This window comes from Euprymna scolopes, chromosome 28 (assembly GCF_053919585.1).
Source record: "Euprymna scolopes isolate OS-2025 chromosome 28, ASM5391958v1, whole genome shotgun sequence".
Lineage (NCBI taxonomy): Eukaryota > Metazoa > Mollusca > Cephalopoda > Sepiida > Sepiolidae > Euprymna > Euprymna scolopes.
This window is the reverse complement of record NC_136509.1, coordinates 41823132-41830535: the sequence shown is the minus strand read 5'-3', so window position 1 is coordinate 41830535 and position 7404 is coordinate 41823132.

Genomic DNA, 7404 nt, shown 5'->3' with positions numbered 1-7404 from the left:
TTATTTCAATTTTTCAGATTCATCTGCCTTACTTTTAATGCTAGGTTTATTTATGGTGTCTTTTAAATTCAATAAAAACCCTCCTAAATTTGCTGATGAGAAGACCTTGCTTACCAAAAAACCTATATATAATTATTCTTGATGTATACCACAATAAAAAACATTGTTTTCCGAAACGATCGTACAGATAATTGATTTTGTTGTTGTTCCTTCTTATGAAACTGATTTTTAATTTAATTAAAATTTGATTTTTAAATTTTAAATTATAAATCACATTACTTTATATATATATATATATATATATATATATATATATATATATATATATATATATATATATATATATATTGAGAAGTGATACACGAATTACCATTAGCATATAAGCGACGCTCTTTATGTAAACAAATCGAGCGGAGGTACTCGTTCAACAGCCGCCAATAGCGCAATGGTTAGCAGCGTTGACTGCCGTACAGGCGGTCGGGTTTATATATATATATATATATATATATATATATATATATATATATATATATATATATATATATATATATATAGAGAGAGAGAGAGAGAGAGAGAGAAAATAAATGACAAAAAATTATATTCCAAAATACATGACGTTGACAAATTTATATTTTATTCCTTTACATCAACTGGCCCTTAGAGTTCTTGGCAGTGTCTGTTTCGTAACGCAAAATCAATCACTTAATAATTATATCAATTAGTGAATCTATTATTGCAGTTTCTCTTCCAAATTTTCAGATTCTCACCATGTCGTATCACATTTTAATTCCTTTTTGTGGATTGATTGTTGTTATTTCTTCTGATGAGTTAAGGGCATAATAGATTCACTAATTGATATAATTATTAAGTTAATGATTTTGTGCTACGAAACAGACGCTGTACAGAACTGTAAGGATCAATTGATGTAAAGGAATAAAATATAAAAATTGTAAACATCATGTATTTTGGAATATAATTTTTTGTCATTTACTCTATATATTGCTCTGTATTCACATTGAGCTTATGTAAGGATTGATATATAATAAGAAAAATATATTTCTACAGAAATATATATATATATATATATATATGTATATATATAGTAATTTATAAAATAAATATGGTGATTCAGCTACACTGAATATTCCGCGTTTCATCCACTCTAGGACTCCTCAGACTTATGCGCGAATTCTGTGGTTGTTCATCGTTTTTATATGCTCCTCTTCTATATATACTACAGAATTCGCGCATAAGCCTGAGGAGTCCTTCAGTATAGGTTAATCGGCATATATATTTTATAAATTACTAACTAGCTCTACGTACGTATTGAGCACTTTTTAAGTAAATACTTAAAGTTTACGCATAAATCTATACTTTCGCATATTAATTTTAGTTGAGTAAATTATGTAGTTATATATATATTAATATATATATGTATGTATATGTGTGTGTGTATCTGTGTGTGTGTGTGTGGGTGTGTGTGTATATTTGGAAGTTTAATGATCTAGTATGTGGGAATCTTTCGGGACGTGGTCTAGGCAAGCGACAAAAACAATTGGTTCAAACAGGTCAGGGTAAACGCTACTAAAACACCCAAAATAATTAATTAATAAAATAGTAATAAAATTGCATACTTTATGGTCACAAATACTTGGGGGGAAAATATAATACGTACAAAAATTAATACCTTATTCTTCGAATACAAATGCTTGTAGAATAATAATTTAGAACCTCAGAAGTCAATACAACCTTTTAGTAAATTTAAGATTATATTTACACAAAACAAAATATCAAATAAATTTCAGTGCCTATTTCTAACAATTGTCTTAAAAATATATAATTATATCTAAATCATATTATTTATTTTATTCCTGTAAAATATATTCTTCTTTAAAACTTCTTTATAGAATCATATTATGGAATATATATTCAATTTATTTAATACACTTTTGTTTCTGTTTTAGGTAAGTGATTGAAATATTTGTTGAGTGATCTATGAGCATATGGAAGTTATTGGTTCTGAGCGGTAAGAATTTTCAATGCTTCTAAATTCATCTTATATTTTTATATTTATTATTTAAAACAACAATGCATATAAAAATATAAGATGAATTTAGAAACACTTTTATTGTGTGGTCATTTTGTGTTTTTGCTAATGTGTGTGATAAATATCTATTCAAACAAATCAAGAACGATAACTATGATTTAACCGTTCGCATGTGTGCGCCGTCTTTTTTCGATTTATATACCTATAAAAGATAAAGTTTCTGTGTGTGTGTTTGTCTGTGTATATTTCCCTACGCAATAACTCTGTCAATTTTCAGTCTACAGACTCGAAATTTGATATACAGGGTATTGAGATTTCTAAAAATATTTTTAATCCATTTTCGGCCAAAAATTTCTGTCTTCAGGGGTCAAAGTACAACGATTTAACCTTTGAGAACTCTACCAAACTCCTTCGCCAATTTTGGGTACAAACAATTGAAATTTTAGATATAGATTCCTTGAACATGGATCAAACTCAACTTGATTTGAGTCCAAAACAGTAAATGTAAAGGGGTCCTGATGGGGGTTAAAGTTTGAAAATATTCGACCTTTGGGGTCTCTATCAAATTACTCGGACAATCTCTGGTCTAAACATTTCAAATTTTACATAGAATGTATTCAGAGACAGGGCAAGCGTTTTGATCGGTTTGGATCGAAATTTTGGCTACCAATATATAAATGTGTGTATGTATCTTTGCTTGTCTACCTAATCTTTCGACCGAAGCGATGGCTTTTCACAAGAGCAGAATCGTTTTGAATCTCGACGATTCAGACGACAAATATCGAAAAATTGGCTAAAACATTAATTTCTTTACCCTCAACTGGGTCTCAAAAGGGGTCTCTTTTTTTGCACATATTTTCGAAAGTCATCCCCTCTTTTCGATTGTCTAGCCTTCATTAAAACCTACGTCACTACCGGTTTGGCAGTGGTCATAACAGCAAAGACGTCACGTTTTTCCCCGTTCTTTTCCTCCTTCGCGGTACGGGTTCGAGTCTGACTTCCTACTACCACTTTTTTTTTCAACACACACCTCCAAACACCTGGACAGTGCCGGGCACACATGCTAGTTTAATGCAAAAAATATTTCCTCCAAAGTTAACGTATCGTACGACAATGGGGAGATTAAGAAACGGGGTCGTTTTTTAGTGTGGGTAATTCTAGCTGCCTTGAAAAATAGCCTGGATTAAGACAAAAGAAAGAACCTAAAAATTACATCAGTAGATGAGAATTTCTGAAAGGTAGTAGCAGACGAGATATTGCCTTGCTTCGAAAGCAAACAGAGGGCAATCCAATCAAATGGATTTTACACAAATCTTTTAAAGATAGCTAATATTTTTCTAAAACGAGATTAATTGGTTCAAATAGTAATGTTCCTCTTTATATATTTTACATTATCGTTGCAATTCAACTATAGCTTAATGTTAGCATTGGGCTTAATTTGAACCAGTTTGTCTTTGCTGAAAATGAAAACACTAAGAAAAATATTTTCATCATAAATACAAATACTAAACTGAAAATTGTGCTAACTTTGCAAAAAAATATAGGAATTATAATAACTAGCGATACCTGTTAAAATTCCATAGCAGCACGTCTCATGGGTAATATATTGCTAAATATTTTTTGTGTGATATATTGCTGCTGGTCATTCTATAGGCGCATAAGCCTGAGGAATCCTGGAGTGGATGAAACGCCGAATATTCAGTGTAGCTTAATCGCCATATATATTTTATAAATTACTAACTAGCTCTACCTACGTATTGAGCACTTTTGAAGTAAATACTTAAAGTTTACGCATAAATCTATACTTTCGTATATTAATTTTATGTGAGTAAACGAAGTAGTTATATATATATATATATATATATATATATATATATATATATATATATAATGCTTAGTAAAGAGCGAAACGACCTTGTGAATTCTGTATTAATGACTTGTTGTTTTAAACCTATAAATATTGACACATTTCAAAAAATGTAAGTTAAATGATTTCTGCCAATGCACTTCTTTCTTAACTTGCTCCAGAAACTATTGTTAAATTGTCTTCATATCATCCGTAAAGTGTGTCGGAAAGGAATTAGAAATTATCGTAAGATTTACATAAAATGTAATAAATGGAGTGATGGTTAGGGTTTCCCAATCATGTGAAGACGACTTAACGAAAATTTAAAACACTTTGAGAAGAAAAAATATATACTTCAAGTAAACGCTCTCTCTTTCTCTTTATATATATATATATATATATATATATATATATATATATATATAATGCAATATATATATGAAATGAAATATATATATATATATATATAAAATGTAATATATAAAATATAAAATATATAATGTAATATATATACAAAATGTAATATACATATATATATATATATATAATGTTATATATATACATATATAATGTTATATATATATATATATATATATATATATATATATATATATATATATATACATATATAGCTAAAATGGAAAAAAATATATATATAACAGCCTCCTTCAGTCTTGGAGAGACTATGGATACCTACGAAGGGTTGCCTGTGCTTGAAATTTTTTTGGCAAGAGGTGCACAATCTCCAACAACGCATCGCCTGTTAAATACCAGTGGCAAGTAAAGTACAGAACAACTGGACACAAATGCGGAGATAAACAGAGAGCACATACAGCGCATAGAATTCCCAAATGGTCACCCATTCGATACTAACCAGGCACAACATTGCTTAACTTCGAGAACGAGAACCGGTGTATCAACCCGATTAATCTTCTTCTCTATATAAATAAAATGAACTCATTTTTTCCCGTCTGATTTTGACATTAATAGGATTAAAAATCAAGATATTTCATGCAAATATAATATGCACAAACGGCAGAGCAATATCTGAGGTGTGTTATAGGCTTATTATTTCTCAAATTCCTCGATAATCTTTGATTTCTATACTTTTTCTGCTGAGAAGTCACGGCCAAAATCGGTTAAGATCAATGGAAGTGGTAAAATATTTTCTCTCTAATAAATTCCTCTTCCCCCTGCCACCACTTAACACCGTTTGGGGATCGTTCACAAGGAACAGTTGAGAAGAGAACACCGGTTTGGCTTCGTAGTTCTTTCATGTGAAGTTATTTAAAATCACTAAACTAAGCTACAGTGCTCTGTGGCATAGTGGTTAGCGTGCTGGACAATTCACATTATATTTTCACGTTCGCGCCGACCTACCGTAGTCGTTTTTTTTTTCCTAAACAACTGGAATGGACTTTTCTTGGTGGCCAAACTGTTAACGTTGCAGATGTTTTTTTCTTTTTTTGTTTTTTTTCACACTTTATTTTCCTACTTTTACTGATGACTCCGGGGTTGATCCTTCCTACTTACCTACCATAACATTTTTAAAACTCCCCCCCGTCCCGGAAACAAACACTCGGGCAACGCCGGGTACCCCCGCTAGTATATATATATATATAATATAATAATATATATACAAAATATAATATATATATAAAATATAATATATATATATAGAGTAAGTAATTAAAAATTATTTTAAGTAAATACTTAAAGTTTACGCATAAATCTATACTTCTGTATATTAAATTTATGTGAGTAAATTAAGTAGTTATATATATATATACATATATATAATAAATATATGCATATATATAAAATATACTAAATATATGTATATATATAAAATATAATAAATATATGTATATATATAAAATATAATAAATATATGCATATATATATATAAAATATAATAAATATATGCATATATATAAAATATAATAAATATATGTGTGTATATATATAAAATATAATAAATATATTCATATATATAAAATATAATAAATATATATATATACATATATATATATAAAATATAAAAATATATGCATATATATAAAATATAATAAATATATGCATATATATAAAATATAATAAATACATGTATATATATAATATAAGAAATATATGTATATATATATATATATAATATAATAAATATATGTATAAATATAAAATGTAATAAATATATTGATGTTGGAGCATAGAATCAGTAGAAGGCGTTTTGTTTTTTCGGAAGTCTTTTACAATGTCGGAATGGTGCGTTGGGCATGCGGAATTCTCGTTAGGTTTTGTGTTCCTTAATAGAAGCGCAAACTCACACCCTAACAGACAGACACACACACAGACACACACACACGCACACACACACACACACAAATACATATATATATATATATATATATATATACTAGCAAAAGTACTTGTCGTTGACTGGGTTCAAAACAGCCTACAGAAACAAGTATCACAATATGATGTTGATCTATATTAACAAAAATCTTGTAAAACATGCTATGGAGATATGAAAAGTCTTTATTGAAGTTTGTGCTTATTTCCATTCTATGCTGGCCAGTCGCGACGTAGACCTTACAATTTTATTATAATATTCCTATTTAAGTTAAATAAAAGTATTATTATGTACATCTATATCAAAAACACTTGTAAACGTTTTTTTTTTTAATTTTTACACTTTTTATTTCCATACTTTGTGAACCAGGCGCGTACACAGACCGCACAATTTTAATGAATCATCATTATGCCAGATCAAACATATCCATTCCTGTGTATCGAAAGATCTTCTATCATTATATGTGATCAGTTTTCTATAATAGTCAATCATATAAAAGCCTATTTGTGACCAGACACAGACACGGACGTTCAGCTTCATATTATAGATATATACATCAACAGTATGTTACATACGCTTTTCATCTTTCCTCTCATTTAAAATATCTTTTACTCTGTAAATACTTCTGACTTTTATCCTGTTTATTTGTTTGTATCTTTTTCCACCCCTCTCATTAGTCTAGAAGTTGTATGTAAATTATAATAAACAGTTATATAATCTTGTTTACAAACAACTTTTCCTGGGATCACCTGATCTCATTCAGTAAATGACTGCGCGCACCCATCAATAAACTTCACAATAACTATGTTATATATATATATATATATATATATATATATATATATATATATATATATATATATATATATATATATACAATCTATTGTGCATCGGTATTAAATAACGCCATAAAAAGTGCAATATGCCGTAAAAGAGACAAAGGCAAAAGCCAAAATAACTCATTCTAGTTTTCTGTGATTCTATCTTAGATTGCGTTTATTCGGTGCATCTTTTATGAAGAATAAAAGGCAATCAATGGCGGTGCAGATCAGTTGTTGTAGTTCCGAAAGAGGAAAATAAATTCTCTCAACTCTTTTAACTGCTAGGCAAGCCCGGTTGTACATCCGGAGAGAAAGAAACACCTTTCTTCTTTTGCTTACC